The sequence below is a fragment of the Lepisosteus oculatus genome, unplaced genomic scaffold (assembly GCF_040954835.1).
Source record: "Lepisosteus oculatus isolate fLepOcu1 unplaced genomic scaffold, fLepOcu1.hap2 HAP2_SCAFFOLD_172, whole genome shotgun sequence".
NCBI classification, from domain to species: domain Eukaryota; kingdom Metazoa; phylum Chordata; class Actinopteri; order Semionotiformes; family Lepisosteidae; genus Lepisosteus; species Lepisosteus oculatus.
This window is the reverse complement of record NW_027167714.1, coordinates 139,506-153,031: the sequence shown is the minus strand read 5'-3', so window position 1 is coordinate 153,031 and position 13,526 is coordinate 139,506. Positions and strand designations below refer to the sequence as shown.

At 45.3% G+C, this 13,526-nt stretch overlaps 6 non-coding genes across 6 annotated transcripts; 4 read left to right on the top strand and 2 right to left on the bottom strand.

Annotated features, from left to right (window-relative positions):
- Positions 1–2,644: 2,644 nt before the first annotated feature.
- On the top strand, positions 2,645–2,717 carry trnar-ucg (transfer RNA arginine (anticodon UCG)). Its single transcript has one exon. It is a non-coding gene; the product is annotated as a tRNA-Arg (tRNA).
- Positions 2,718–4,273: 1,556 nt separating this feature from the next.
- On the bottom strand, positions 4,274–4,355 carry trnas-uga (transfer RNA serine (anticodon UGA)). Its single transcript has one exon. It is a non-coding gene; the product is annotated as a tRNA-Ser (tRNA).
- Positions 4,356–7,778: 3,423 nt separating this feature from the next.
- On the top strand, positions 7,779–7,920 carry LOC138226786 (U4 spliceosomal RNA). The gene has a single exon (XR_011184690.1). It is a non-coding gene; the product is annotated as a U4 spliceosomal RNA (small nuclear RNA).
- Positions 7,921–8,748: 828 nt separating this feature from the next.
- On the bottom strand, positions 8,749–8,820 carry trnag-ucc (transfer RNA glycine (anticodon UCC)). Its single transcript has one exon. It is a non-coding gene; the product is annotated as a tRNA-Gly (tRNA).
- Positions 8,821–9,473: 653 nt separating this feature from the next.
- Positions 9,474–9,615, top strand: LOC138226791 (U4 spliceosomal RNA). Its single transcript, XR_011184694.1, has one exon. It is a non-coding gene; the product is annotated as a U4 spliceosomal RNA (small nuclear RNA).
- A 1,558-nt stretch (positions 9,616–11,173) lies between these two features.
- On the top strand, positions 11,174–11,315 carry LOC138226785 (U4 spliceosomal RNA). The gene has a single exon (XR_011184689.1). It is a non-coding gene; the product is annotated as a U4 spliceosomal RNA (small nuclear RNA).
- The last annotated feature ends 2,211 nt before the right edge of the window (positions 11,316–13,526 follow it).

The window sequence follows — 13,526 nt, the reverse complement described above, 5'->3', positions numbered from 1 at the left end:
GTGTCCTGCATGTTTTCTGTGTATAGCTGTCTTTTAACGCATACAGAATTCATTCGAAATCATTGATTTCTCCAATTAACAAGGGTCCCTTAAAGGATGAGTCAAAGTAACGTCTAATCGGATTAGTTTCCTTAGAGCTGGTTCAGAGTTTGCTCAAGAGTTTACCTTTCACAGATGCGCAAAGAAGAATGTTGGGGGTGCATGCTTCAAGGCACCTTACAGCTGTAGGGAGTGATTCGAGACGATTCGTGGCGTGTGCTCGTTCCCATATACCGTACGACCCGGGGTGCAGTGCTAGGATGACATACAATACCGCTTGGGCACGTAACGGCGTTATACAGTATGCAAGTGCGGGACGTGAGGGTTTTCGTCTGTTCGTTTTGTTTTGCTCTGCTTTGCTTTGTTTCGTGGTCAAGAGGCGTAAGGTAAGTCGTAATCCAGGGAGAACACTGGTGGCAAACAGTCCGAGGTGAGAGGCGAGGTCCAAAGTCGAAAAGGCAGAAGGGGAGTCCAATATCCAGAATAAACGAGGTAATGGAAAAACGCCAGGTAGAGCTCTCAAAGAGTAGACTCAATACCAAGCAGCGGGAAGCAGGTAAAGATGGTAAAAATAGCACTGCGTACCGCACGGTGGAGTGTGTGCAGGTGGGTTAACTCGTGCGGCGGCGTTTGTTAATAATCACCCACTGCTGGTGCTGATTAGATCGCTTAAGAGTTGGTCTTAACTGCCTGGTGGTCATGACAAGCTCCTCTTTAAGCTGTGGTTTAGTTTTGCATTCATGTGTTTCTAGAGCAGTTATTTATAGAGGTGGGTGGGTGGGTCTTTCACAGAGGCTCAGGACAAATACCCCACATGAAATTTTACTGTGTGCGTTCAGACAGTCACAGGTCAAGAGCCAGGCAGGAGGACAATGGACAGAAGAGCCAACGAACTAAAAATGAAAGAACAGGTATGAAAAAGCCACCATCTTTTTCTTTTTGACATTTTCCGACTTTCATGCAAGCCAGGACAAAGTTGCTCGTAGCTACTTGTGGATTCAAATACTCTATCGAGTGCTTTGATGAGTTTTTGCAATTTGATTGTCGTCCTGTCAGCCTGTTTCTGTTTTTTTTTTCAATCTAGGGATGGAAAGTATGAGGGAAATGATGGAGCAATCAATAACCGCTCCGGAAAAATGGCAGAAAGAAATGGTCCGTCACTAAGGACATTTGTGAAGCAGAGGAGTGACATCACCACAAAGGAGACACATTCTGCTGATGGTTTTGGTGAATAATGATTGAGGCGCGTTAAGAGAAAGGTAGCTGCGTCAGCATGCTTAGGCTGCAAAGGATCAAGCAAAGGTTTACTCCATGCTGAAAAGAGAAGAAAAGAAGCACAAAGTTTCGACTGTGGAGCCTTCTGCGCCATCTTCTTTAGCTGTGATGATGTTTGCATTGGAAAAACTGAGACATGCGTCCCTGGGTGGGCTTGAACCACCAACCTTTCGGTTAACAGCCGGTTTATGGTCAAAGAAAACAATCACTTGCGCTTCTTGCAGCCGGCAATCTTTTTCCACTGACAACCAAGAAATGGATTTCATCTTTCACAAGCTGTATGGATTTCTTCAAAAACAAGTTATTCCAGAAAGGAAATGAATTCTTGCATTAAACTGAACCAAGCTGTACATGTTTGTCTGAAATGATACATTCGGCACAACAAAACACGGAGAGAGGCACCGCTGGTATTCAGACCCAGGATCGCCTGCTTACTAGGCGGGCACTTTAAGCCACTAGGGAACAGCGCCAGCGGAGCACCGCGCTTTTACAGACACTTGGACACATCTGCGTTCGGTGTGCACTTAACCTGCTCTCTGAGCCCGTTGCCTCCGTCCCATTTAATAGCAGAACTGACGCCAAGAGAAATGATGAGAAATGGCATTTATCGGGCACTTTTCATGTCCAAGGAGCTCAATGCCCTTGACACCTCCCATTCTTTGGCGACACCATTTTTTCTTTTGTTTAATTTCTATACTTATTGATAGAATAAAAACGATATGTCATGTACTGTAAGGGAAATGTCTCTTTTTTTAATGGGGAAAGCTAGCACCAGCAAATGTTGTGTTTAGAAGAAGTGATTTAACATGACACGTGACCTAATTTACCGGAGCAAAAGCTCACCCAGCAAGCCCTGCTTTACTTCTACAGGAGAGAAGTACTGTAGAGTCTGCAAGATGTTCAGCTGGGTAGCTACGTCAGCATGCCTCGGCTGCAAAGGAACAAGCAATAGGTTTATTGCATGCTGAAAAGAGAAGAACGGAAACACAGCGTTTCGACTGTGAGATCTTCTCACACCTGAAGAAGCCTCACACCTGTAAAAGGCTCCATGGTTTTCTGTCTTCTCTTTTCAACATGGAATACACCTATTGTCTGCAAGATGTGACAATTTCATGGTGTTTTGGAAGAAAACCTTTTTTCTTTGAATTCAAAATCAATCGGAATTTCAGCACGACACATCAACACTTTTTCTGTTTTAAGGAGATGATATTTTAAACCTGATAAAAATAGTAGGAAACACAAGTTTCTTGCTGTGAAAATTTAGATGGGGAAGTGTACTACTAGTAGCAGTGTAGAGCTCTCTGTGGTGGAGTGCAAGCGCATGTCCTATGGGCCAGTGGCGTAATGGATAACGCGTCTGACTTCGGATCAGAAGATTGTAGGTTCGCGTCCTGCCTGGCTCGTGAGGCTTTTAAACCTCTCAGGTTCCTCGGTAACAGGTTGCCGTCATGTATATGAACTATAGAAAAGCATTTGCCACAACCCGTAAATTAGCACGCAAGTGCGGGCTAGTGAACACAGAACTGTATGGAGATCATCTCCAGCTCCGAGCTCAATTGCAATGAAAAAACATGCAGAACAGAACTGGAGAGCAGCTGAATTTGTGCTCGGTAGGGTGGGGAGGACTCAGCATTGCTATTGTTCTAATTGGCATGAACTGCAGGGGATCTGAATCAGAACATGTCAGTTAGTTCGATCATTGCGTCAATATGTAGGCCACGTTAATACAGAATTATTACTTTGTCTGTCTCGTCTTTGTATATAGCTGAATGTCCCTGACAATTTCATGTTAGTTTTTAAGAACAACATTGGTGCTAATATATACACATATAGCATATAAAGAACACGTAAAAGTTTAGTCCATGCTGAAAAGATAAGAAAACCGCCACAACGTTTCATCTTGAAATAAATCTTTACTTGTTGTTTTGCAGCCTACCCATTCTGACCTAACTCCTCCCTTGAAATTCCCTAACAGATAAGGGTACGTAACGGCTCATGCGATGCTCAGTTGCAATTTGTCCCAAAACAAACAAGAACAGCAGCTGAGGGTTTGAGTTTAAACATGCACTGTATTAAAGCAGCTTTTATTTCCATTGATAAATGCTAGATATTCCTACAGAGATTCTCCAGGTGAGTAAGCGATTCCTGTTTCTGTTTCTATTTCTGTTTCATATATATATACAGTATATATATATGTTACATGTGTCTCTGCAATAGTACAAATGTGTTATACACTATCAGGGGCTTCTTTTTTGTGCACCTCATCTACAACAAGGGTTTTTTTTTCATTTATGTTTGTGGACCTTCACCATTTGAGGAAGTGAGTTAGATAAGAAAGTTACAGGTATGGTGAGCAATGACTGACAAAGGCACGTACTGTGTATTCCTTACAGAAGTGTAAGCAATTTGGTCTAAAAAACACCGGCTAAAGTCCAACATCGTTAGCAATCTTATTACTTAAACAGAATTAACATCAATAAACTGTAAGGTGCTGGTACATGCGAGTAGATTTGATCTTCTATTAAACAAAAATGCAATTACAGCTCTAAAAAGGTCAGCCTAGACTTCTGTAACAGATCTGTTCAGGTCATCGCTGTTCCTCTGACCTTGTGAGTCTTTGGAATTTTAAAAGTGTATTTTGCTTGCCTTTCATGTGGTCTGTGTACAAGTCACTGTGGCGTATGCGGTCCTACACAGCCTTGCTATAGACGTGACGAGCCTCCGCTATGTTGCAATGGAGAACAGGTTCAGTACGGAGCTGCCGAGAAAATTCAGCTGGAAAGCTCGTTGCAGAAAAGCATCGGTATCTGTGTCCAGCGGCAAAGCGTCCTTTGTGGGTGCTGAAGAATCGATTTCACAGGCTGCGGGTCCAGGCGATTTAGAGTGTTAAAGGTCCCAGCGAAAACGAAACGGCGCTGGTCCTTTTACACGCATGCACGCAACCAAATGCAAAGGACGCCGTAGTCGGCAGGATTTGAACCTGCGCGGGGAGACCCCAACGGATTTCAAGTCCGTCACCTTAACCACTCGGCCACGACTACAGCGAGCGCCGCGGCCGCTGCCTTCTTGCTACAATCGAACAGGGAGTGCGAGGCGGCGGCGGCAGCGGAGGCAACTTTATTCAAGTTCGCTCTCCGTTTAAGAAACCTTTTACGCCATACGTGCACACACACACACACACACACACACACCTCAGAGGACTTAAGGGTGGCTTCAAGTTGGAATGATAAAGTCTCCCCGTTCGGACATGAAAACAGAACGTTCTTAGACAGAAAGCAATCAACAACGGAGACATGTGGATGACGATTTTAGTCACTGCACTTTGAATAGCATTTTTACTCCAGTTACAGGAGATGCACCAATGGCCCTTGACCTACGCTCTTACCAATGCCTTGAACATTCAAACAAAACAGCCCTCAAGTCCTGCGGTTTAATATAACGCTGTTACGTGTCGAGGCAGTATTTGACTCTGTCCTACCGTTGAGACACGGGGCGTATATGGAAACGAACACATGCTACGGATCGTCTCTAATCGGTCCCTACAGTTGGAAGGCTCCTTGAAGCGTGCACCCCCATCATTCATCTTTGCGCATCTGTGAAAGGTAGACTCTTGAGCAATGTTTGAGCCAGCTCTAAGGCAACTAGTGCTATTGGACAGAGACCTCTGGAAGATCCTAAGAGTCTCTTAACACCACTTCCAGCAGCAAGCTTAATTGTTCGCTGGAGGTCTCCCACCCAGGTACTGACCAGGCAAAGAATCACCACTACATTGAATGAGGAAGTTAATCCTGAAATCCAATTACATATCTCAAGGTAAGACAAATCCATAAGAACATGTCTTAGTATTACTTCGTTTACATTAGTATGGCACTGAGTTGGAGCTCCTCTTTAAGCTGTGGTTTAGTTTTGCATTCATGTGTTTCTAGAGCAGTTATTTATGGGGGTGGGTGGGTCTTTCACAGAGGCTCAGGACAAATCCCCCGCCCGAAAGTCTAATGTGTGCGTTCAGACAGTCACAGGTCAAGAGCCAGGCAGGAGGACAATGGACAGAAGAGCCAACGAACTAAAAATGAAAGAACAGGTATGAAAAAGCCACCATCTTTTTCTTTTTGACATTTTCCGACTTTCATGCAAGCCAGGACAAAGTTGCTCGTAGCTACTTGTGGATTCAAATACTCTATCGAGTGCTTTGATGAGTTTTTGCAATTTGATTGTCGTCCTGTCAGCCTGTTTCTGTTTTTTTTTTCAATCAAGGGTTGGAAAGTATGAGGGAAATGATGGAGCAATCAATAACCGCTCCGGAAAAATGGCAGAAAGAAATGGTCCGTCACTAAGGACATTTGTGAAGCAGAGGAGTGACATCACCACAAAGGCGACACATTCTGCTGATGGTTTTGGTGAATAATGATTGAGGCGCGTTAAGAGAAAGGCAGCTGTGTCAGCATGCGTAGGCTGCAAAGGATCAAGCAAAGGTTTACTCCATGCTGAAAAGAGAAGAAAAGAAGCACAACGTTTTGACTGTGGAGCCTTCTGCGCCATCTTCTTTAGCGGTGATGATGTTTACATTGGAAAAATGGAGACATGCGTCCCTGGGTGGGCTTGAACCCCCAACCTTTCGGTTAACAGCCAAACACGCTAACCGATTGCGCCACAGAGACTGACGGCCGCTTGTGCTCCCTACATTTGCAGGTTTCTGGTCAAAGAAAACAATCACTTGCGCTTCTTGCAGCCGGCAATCTTTTTCCACTGACAACCAAGAAATGGATTTCATCTTTCACAAGCTGTATGGATTTCTTCAAAAACAAGTTATTCCAGAAAGGAAATGAATTCTTGCATTAAACTGAACCAAGCTGTACATGTTTGTCTGAAATGAGACATTCGGCACAACAAGACACGGAGAGAGGCACCGCTGGTATTCAGACCCAGGATCGCCTGCTTACTAGGCAGGCACTTTAAGCCACTAGGGAACAGCGCCAGCGGAGCACCGCGCTTTTACAGACACTTGGACACATCTGCGTTCGGTGTGCACTTAACCTGCTCTCTGAGCCCGTTGCCTCCGTCCCATTTGATAGCAGAACTGATGCCAAGAGAAATGATGAGAAATGGCATTTATCGGGCACTTTTCATGTCCAACTGCTGCAGTTTTCAGTGGGCAATCTTTGTCAGATGGCTTGGAAAAACGCACTGTGTTTCGGCTCGGGAAACATCATGAGCAGTGACCTGCATGTTTTCTGTGTATAGCTGTCTTTTAACGCATACAGAATTCATTCGAAATCATTGATTTCTCCAATTAACAAGGGTCCCTTTTTGAACCTGCCAGAAGCATTCTTTCAATGTAACAGATTTACTCTGGGGAAAGGCAGCATGACATTGAGAGTAGCTCAAGCTTTCAGCACCCGTATCGGACTGCGTGTATGCAGACACCGCTCAGAATCCCCTGTAAGATTCTCCTTCAATTCCGTTTTGCAGTGCTTTAGCTCTTTCAAAAGGCTTCGCTTTGCTAGTCACAATCCAAGGCTCATGACAGCATTTAAAACCAATCGCCACTGCGTTGGCCGGAAACCGAACCCAGGTCAACTGCTTGGAAGGCAGCTATGCTCACCACTATACCACCAACGCACGCCCACAGGCGCCCTGCAGGACACCACCAGAGAATGCTCACGATTTCGGAAGCTGTCTCCGGGACGTGCTGATTCCACACATCCTGAATAAATCATGATATAGTTAGTTGCTGTAGCTAGACGTTTAAATGAGTTTCATGGCCAGATGGACTGTTTCCTCCAGCGGTATAGTATTGCAGTGAGACAGCACGATGCCTGCAAGACTATGTCACGCTAAACGCCACAGATTGTGTTTGTCCGTTCGTGTCAGTCGTCCTGCAGCCACGGGAAGTGGGACACAAACATGCTGCAATGCTTTCAAGACGTTAGGATTTGTTTGTGTAACATCCGAGAAGAGTACTTGTGGCTTGAATGTGAACTGTACGTGCCCGCCCCCTTTCCTCTGTAGTGCATGAGTTCCTCCCGGCACGCCCTTCGTCATTGTTCTGTCATCTTGTATTTAAAGGGTTGTATTTCTGCTGCTGAAAATAAGCAACGGTTTTCTCACAACGCCCTTTGTTCCCAACGGAGCCCTTGTCTGTCATGAAATTCTTCAAAACCTCAAGCTAGAAGAAGAAGAAGACGACAAATATGAAGCGTTACCGCAACGACCTCCCGGCACGCCCTTCGTCATTGTTCTGTCATCGTGTATTTAAAGGGTTGTATTTCTGCTGCTGAAAATAAGCAACGGTTTTCTCACAACGCCCTTTGTTCCCAACGGAGCCCTTGTCTGTCATGAAATTCTTCAAAACCTCAAGCTAGAAGAAGAAGAAGACGACAAATATGAAGCGTTACCGCAACGACATGCCATGAGACGATCGATAACGATTTCCATAGGATCCCCGCGGTTGCCTGGCAACCGTCAGCTTTGCGCAGTGGCAGTATCGTAGCCTGTGAGGTTTAGCCGAGGCGCGATTATTGCTAGTTGAAAACTTTTCCCAATACCCCGCTTCCGCCGGTTTGCAATACAATCGGCGAAAGCAATTTTTGACAGTCTCGTCAGAGACTGAGCAAGGTGTTTAAAGACAGATTTGGTCATGGTGACATCATGGTAGAAAGAAACGAGCTTGTTACGTCTCAACAGAAACGCTCTTTAGCTCTTTCAGCGTTATGCAGAGAACAGCGTCTGTCGAGATCACTTTTGAGTCAGCGCCAAACGCCGTGTGCTGTCAGTTTGATTTCATATTGCTCGTAGCGGCGCCCGGCTTTTGTCTGTCAAAAGTTAGGTTGCGCTTCTTCATGCTGCATCGTCGGCATGAGTGGAGCTTTTTAAACGTCTGTACTTACTGCGCCCCATAAGAAATGGTTTGTCCCCGTTCAAAAGATATTGTGCGATGTCCTGCAGCGTTCGCAAAGCAAACCTTTGACAGTTTGAAAAGAGGAATTTATTCTGCTTCCTGTGCGTGCAGTAGTTACAAAGTTGAACGTCTTTACACGATGTGCTGCAGTTTTCAGTGGGCGGGCTTTGTCAGATGGCTTTGAAAAACGCACTGAGACATCATGAGCAGTGTCCTGCATGTTTTCTGTGTATAGCTGTCTTTTAACGCATACAGAATTCATTCGAAATCATTGATTTCTCCAATTAGGTCCCTTTTTGAACCTGCCAGAAGCATTCTTTCAATGTAACAGATTTACTCCGGGGAAAGGCAGCATGACATTGAGAGTAGCTCAAGCTTTCAGCACCCGTATCGGACTGCGTGTATGCAGACACCGCTCAGAATCCCCTGTAAGATTCTCCTTCAATTCCGTTTTGCAGTGCTTTAGCTCTTTTAAAAGGCTTCGCTTTGCTAGTCACAATCCAAGGCTCATGACAGCATTTAAAACCAATCGCCACTGCGTTGGCCGGGAATCGAACCCGGGTCAACTGCTTGGAAGGCAGCTATGCTCACCACTATACCACCAACGCACGCCCACAGGCGCCCTGCAGGACACCACCAGAGAATGCTCACGATTTCGGAAGCTGTCTCCGGGACGTGCTGATTCCACACATCCTGAATAAATCATGATATTGTTAGTTGCTGTAGCTAGACGTTCAAATGAGTTTCATGGCCAGATGGACTGTTTCCTCCAGCGGTATAGTATTGCAGTGAGACAGCACGATGCCTGCAAGACTATGTCACGCTAAACGCCACAGATTGTGTTTGTCCGTTCGTGTCAGTCGTCCTGCAGCCACGGGAAGTGGGACACAAACATGCTGAAATGCTTTCAAGACGTTAGGATTTGTTTGTGTAACATCCGAGAAGAGTACTTGTGGCTTGAATGTGAACTGTACGTGCCCGCCCCCTTTCCTCTGTAGTGCATGAGTTCCTCCCGGCACGCCCTTCGTCATTGTTCTGTCATCTTGTATTTAAAGGGTTGTATTTCTGCTGCTGAAAATAAGCAACGGTTTTCTCACAACGCCCTTTGTTCCCAACGGAGCCCTTGTCTGTCATGAAATTCTTCAAAACCTCAAGCTAGAAGAAGAAGAAGACGACAAATATGAAGCGTTACCGCAACGACATGCCATGAGACGATCGATAACGATTTCCATAGGATCCCCGCGGTTGCCTGGCAACCGTCAGCTTTGCGCAGTGGCAGTATCGTAGCCTGTGAGGTTTAGCCGAGGCGCGATTATTGCTAGTTGAAAACTTTTCCCAATACCCCGCTTCCGCCAGTTTGCAATACAATCGGCGAAAGCAATTTTTGACAGTCTCGTCAGAGACTGAGCAAGGTGTTTAAAGACAGATTTGGTCATGGTGACATCATGGTAGAAAGAAACGAGCTTGTTACGTCTCAACAGAAACGCTCTTTAGCTCTTTCAGCGTCATGCAGAGAACAGCGTCTGTCGAGATCACTTTTGAGTCAGCGCCAAACGCCGTGTGCTGTCAGTTTGATTTCATATTGCTCGTAGCGGCGCCCGGCTTTTGTCTGTCAAAAGTTAGGTTGCGCTTCTTCATGCTGCATCGTCGGCATGAGTGGAGCTTTTTAAACGTCTGTACTTACTGCGCCCCATAAGAAATGGTTTGTCCCCGTTCAAAAGATATTGTGCGATGTCCTGCAGCGTTCGCAAAGCAAACCTTTGACAGTTTGAAAAGAGGAATTTATTCTGCTTCCTGTGCGTGCAGTAGTTACAAAGTTGAACGTCTTTACACGATGTGCTGCAGTTTTCAGTGGGCGGGCTTTGTCAGATGGCTTTGAAAAACGCACTGAGACATCATGAGCAGTGTCCTGCATGTTTTCTGTGTATAGCTGTCTTTTAACGCATACAGAATTCATTCGAAATCATTGATTTCTCCAATTAACAAGGGTCCCTTTTTGAACCTGACAGAAGCATTCTTTCAATGTAACAGATTTACTCCGGGGAAAGGCAGCATGACATTGAGAGTAGCTCAAGCTTTCAGCACCCGTATCGGACTGCGTGTATGCAGACACCGCTCAGAATCCCCTGTAAGATTCTCCTTCAATTCCGTTTTGCAGTGCTTTAGCTCTTTCAAAAGGCTTCGCTTTGCTAGTCACAATCCAAGGCTCATGACAGCATTTAAAACCAATCGCAACTGCGTTGGCCGGGAATCGAACAGAGGTCAACTGCTTGGAAGGCAGCTATGCTCACCACTATACCACCAACGCACGCCCACAGGCGTTCTGCAGGACACCACCAGAGAATGCTCACGATTTCGGAAGCTGTCTCCGGGACGTGCCGATTCCACACATCCTGAATAAATCATGATATTGTTAGTTGCTGTAGCTAGACGTTCAAATGAGTTTCATGGCCAGATGGACTGTTTCCTCCAGCGGTATAGTATTGCAGTGAGACAGCACGATGCCTGCAAGACTATGTCACGCTAAACGCCACAGATTGTGTTTGTCCGTTCGTGTCAGTCGTCCTGCAGCCACGGGAAGTGGGACACAAACATGCTGAAATGCTTTCAAGACGTTAGGATTTGTTTGTGTAACATCCGAGAAGAGTACTTGTGGCTTGAATGTGAACTGTACGTGCCCGCCCCCTTTCCTCTGTAGTGCATGAGTTCCTCCCGGCACGCCCTTCGTCATTGTTCTGTCATCTTGTATTTAAAGGGTTGTATTTCTGCTGCTGAAAATAAGCAACGGTTTTCTCACAACGCCCTTTGTTCCCAACGGAGCCCTTGTCTGTCATGAAATTCTTCAAAACCTCAAGCTAGAAGAAGAAGAAGACGACAAATATGAAGCGTTACCGCAACGACATGCCATGAGACGATCGATAACGATTTCCATAGGATCCCCGCGGTTGCCTGGCAACCGTCAGCTTTGCGCAGTGGCAGTATCGTAGCCTGTGAGGTTTAGCCGAGGCGCGATTATTGCTAGTTGAAAACTTTTCCCAATACCCCGCTTCCGCCGGTTTGCAATACAATCGGCGAAAGCAATTTTTGACAGTCTCGTCAGAGACTGAGCAAGGTGTTTAAAGACAGATTTGGTCATGGTGACATCATGGTAGAAAGAAACGAGCTTGTTACGTGTCAACAGAAACGCTCTTTAACTCTTTCAGCGTTATGCAGAGAACAGCGTCTGTCGAGATCACTTTTGAGTCAGCGCGAAACGCCGTGTGCTGTCAGTTTGATTTCATATTGCTCGTAGCGGCGCCCGGCTTTTGTCTGTCAAAAGTTAGGTTGCGCTTCTTCATGCTGCATCGTCGGCATGAGTGGAGCTTTTTAAACGTCTGTACTTACTGCGCCCCATAAGAAATGGTTTGTCCCCGTTCAAAAGATATTGTGCGATGTCCTGCAGCGTTCGCAAAGCAAACCTTTGACAGTTTGAAAAGAGGAATTTATTCTGCTTCCTGTGCGTGCAGTAGTTACAAAGTTAAACGTCTTTACACGATCTGCTGCAGTTTTCAGTGGGTGGGCTTTGTCAAATGGCTTGGAAAAACGCACTGTGTTTCTGCTCGGGAAACATCATGAGCAGTGTCCTGCATGTTTTCTGTGTATAGCTGTCTTTTAACGCATACAGAATTCATTCGAAATCATTGATTTCTCCAATTAACAAGGGTCTCTTTTTGAACCTGCCAGAAGCATTCTTACAATGTAACAGATTTACTCCGGGGAAGGGCAGCATGACATTGAGAGTAGCTCAAGCTTTCAGCACCTTTATCTGACTGCATGTATGCAGACTCTGCTCAGAATCCCCTGTAAGATTCTCCTTCAATTCCGTTTTGCAGTGCTTTAGCTCTTTCAAAAGGCTTCGCTTTGCTAGTCACAATCCAAGGCTCATGACAGCATTTGAAAACATTCGTAACTGCGTTGGCCGGGAATCGAACCTGGGTTAACTGCTTTGAAGGCAGCTATGCGCAACACTGGCTCGCTCCAGAATAAATCTCACGTCGAGGGCATATTTTTTTTCCATTTTACCGTGAGTCGGGCTCAGCTGCACAGAGGAGAGAGCAGAGCAATGAGGTCACGGGGACAGGGGAGTCACACGCTGGCGGTTTGAATACGCGGAAGATCACTGAGGGATCCACAGTATATGGACCCTCCGTGCGCCATCAGTCCGCACTCCGGACTCTGAATCCTGCCATCCGAGTTAAGATCTCGGCGGAACCTGAGGCGCAGTTCCTTCTTAAAACGTAATCTGGTGAGCATTTCTAGAATCGTACTTGTATAGATGCAGCCTTTAATGTGTTGCTAGGTTAAAATTGATGACTTCTTGTATTTCAGTAGGCAACTGCCCTCTTGATTTCGGATTTAATTTCTTTATTACAGGGGCGCTTTTATGAAGACAGAGTCATGTTCAGGTACTTTGCTTGATGGAGGAAGCTCATTTCGGACTCTGTGATCTGCTCACCTGGAAAGGTCTGCTATACTACTACAAGAGAGAAGTAGAGTCTGGAAGAAGGGACAATTTTATGATGCTTTGGAAGATAATGTTTTTTTTTTCTTATACTGAAAATGAAAGGTAGTTGTTTCTATATGGACTCAGTCTTTGGAATTTGTATATATATATTTCAGTGATCCCTCAGCCATTCCTTCTGTATTGTAATTCAATTTCTCTTTTAAAATTCCTTCCCCACTTCTAGGACCTGCAGTTGCTGAACTCCACAATGGCTTCTATTGGAAAGTCTGTGACTGAGACCAAGTGTTCACTTTTTTATGAAACCATTATTTATTTAGGAGCAATGAGCAATTCTTATATAAATGCAATAAAATCATTATGCTCAAACTATGAGAGAGAAAATTAAGGATAATTTAAGAAATCAGTCTTAGCTTGTTTCTATACACAGATGGTATTATTTATTTTCAAAGGAAACCCGCGAGGATTCCCCTGGTGTGCAAGATGTGCCTGAATACTCTTGATCAGCTTCCTGCTCACTTGAAGAGGGCGTGTATGAAGCACGCCACGGCAGAAAACATCAGGATGGCCTCTCAACAGGCGAGGGAGGACATGATGAATCACCTGAAGAACGGGGTCATCGTGGATTACCACAGAATAGAGATCGTGTCTGGTGAGGCAAACAGGATAGTGGTTGTAAGACTGCTAGAGTCCTTGGGCCTTTTTGTACATGGGAAGCCTGAAGACACATTGGCAAGGTGAGATATTTTTAATCTGTAAGGCTTCTGTAGTTTCTTTTTGAAATCATTGTTACAACATATTATGTAAAAGCAT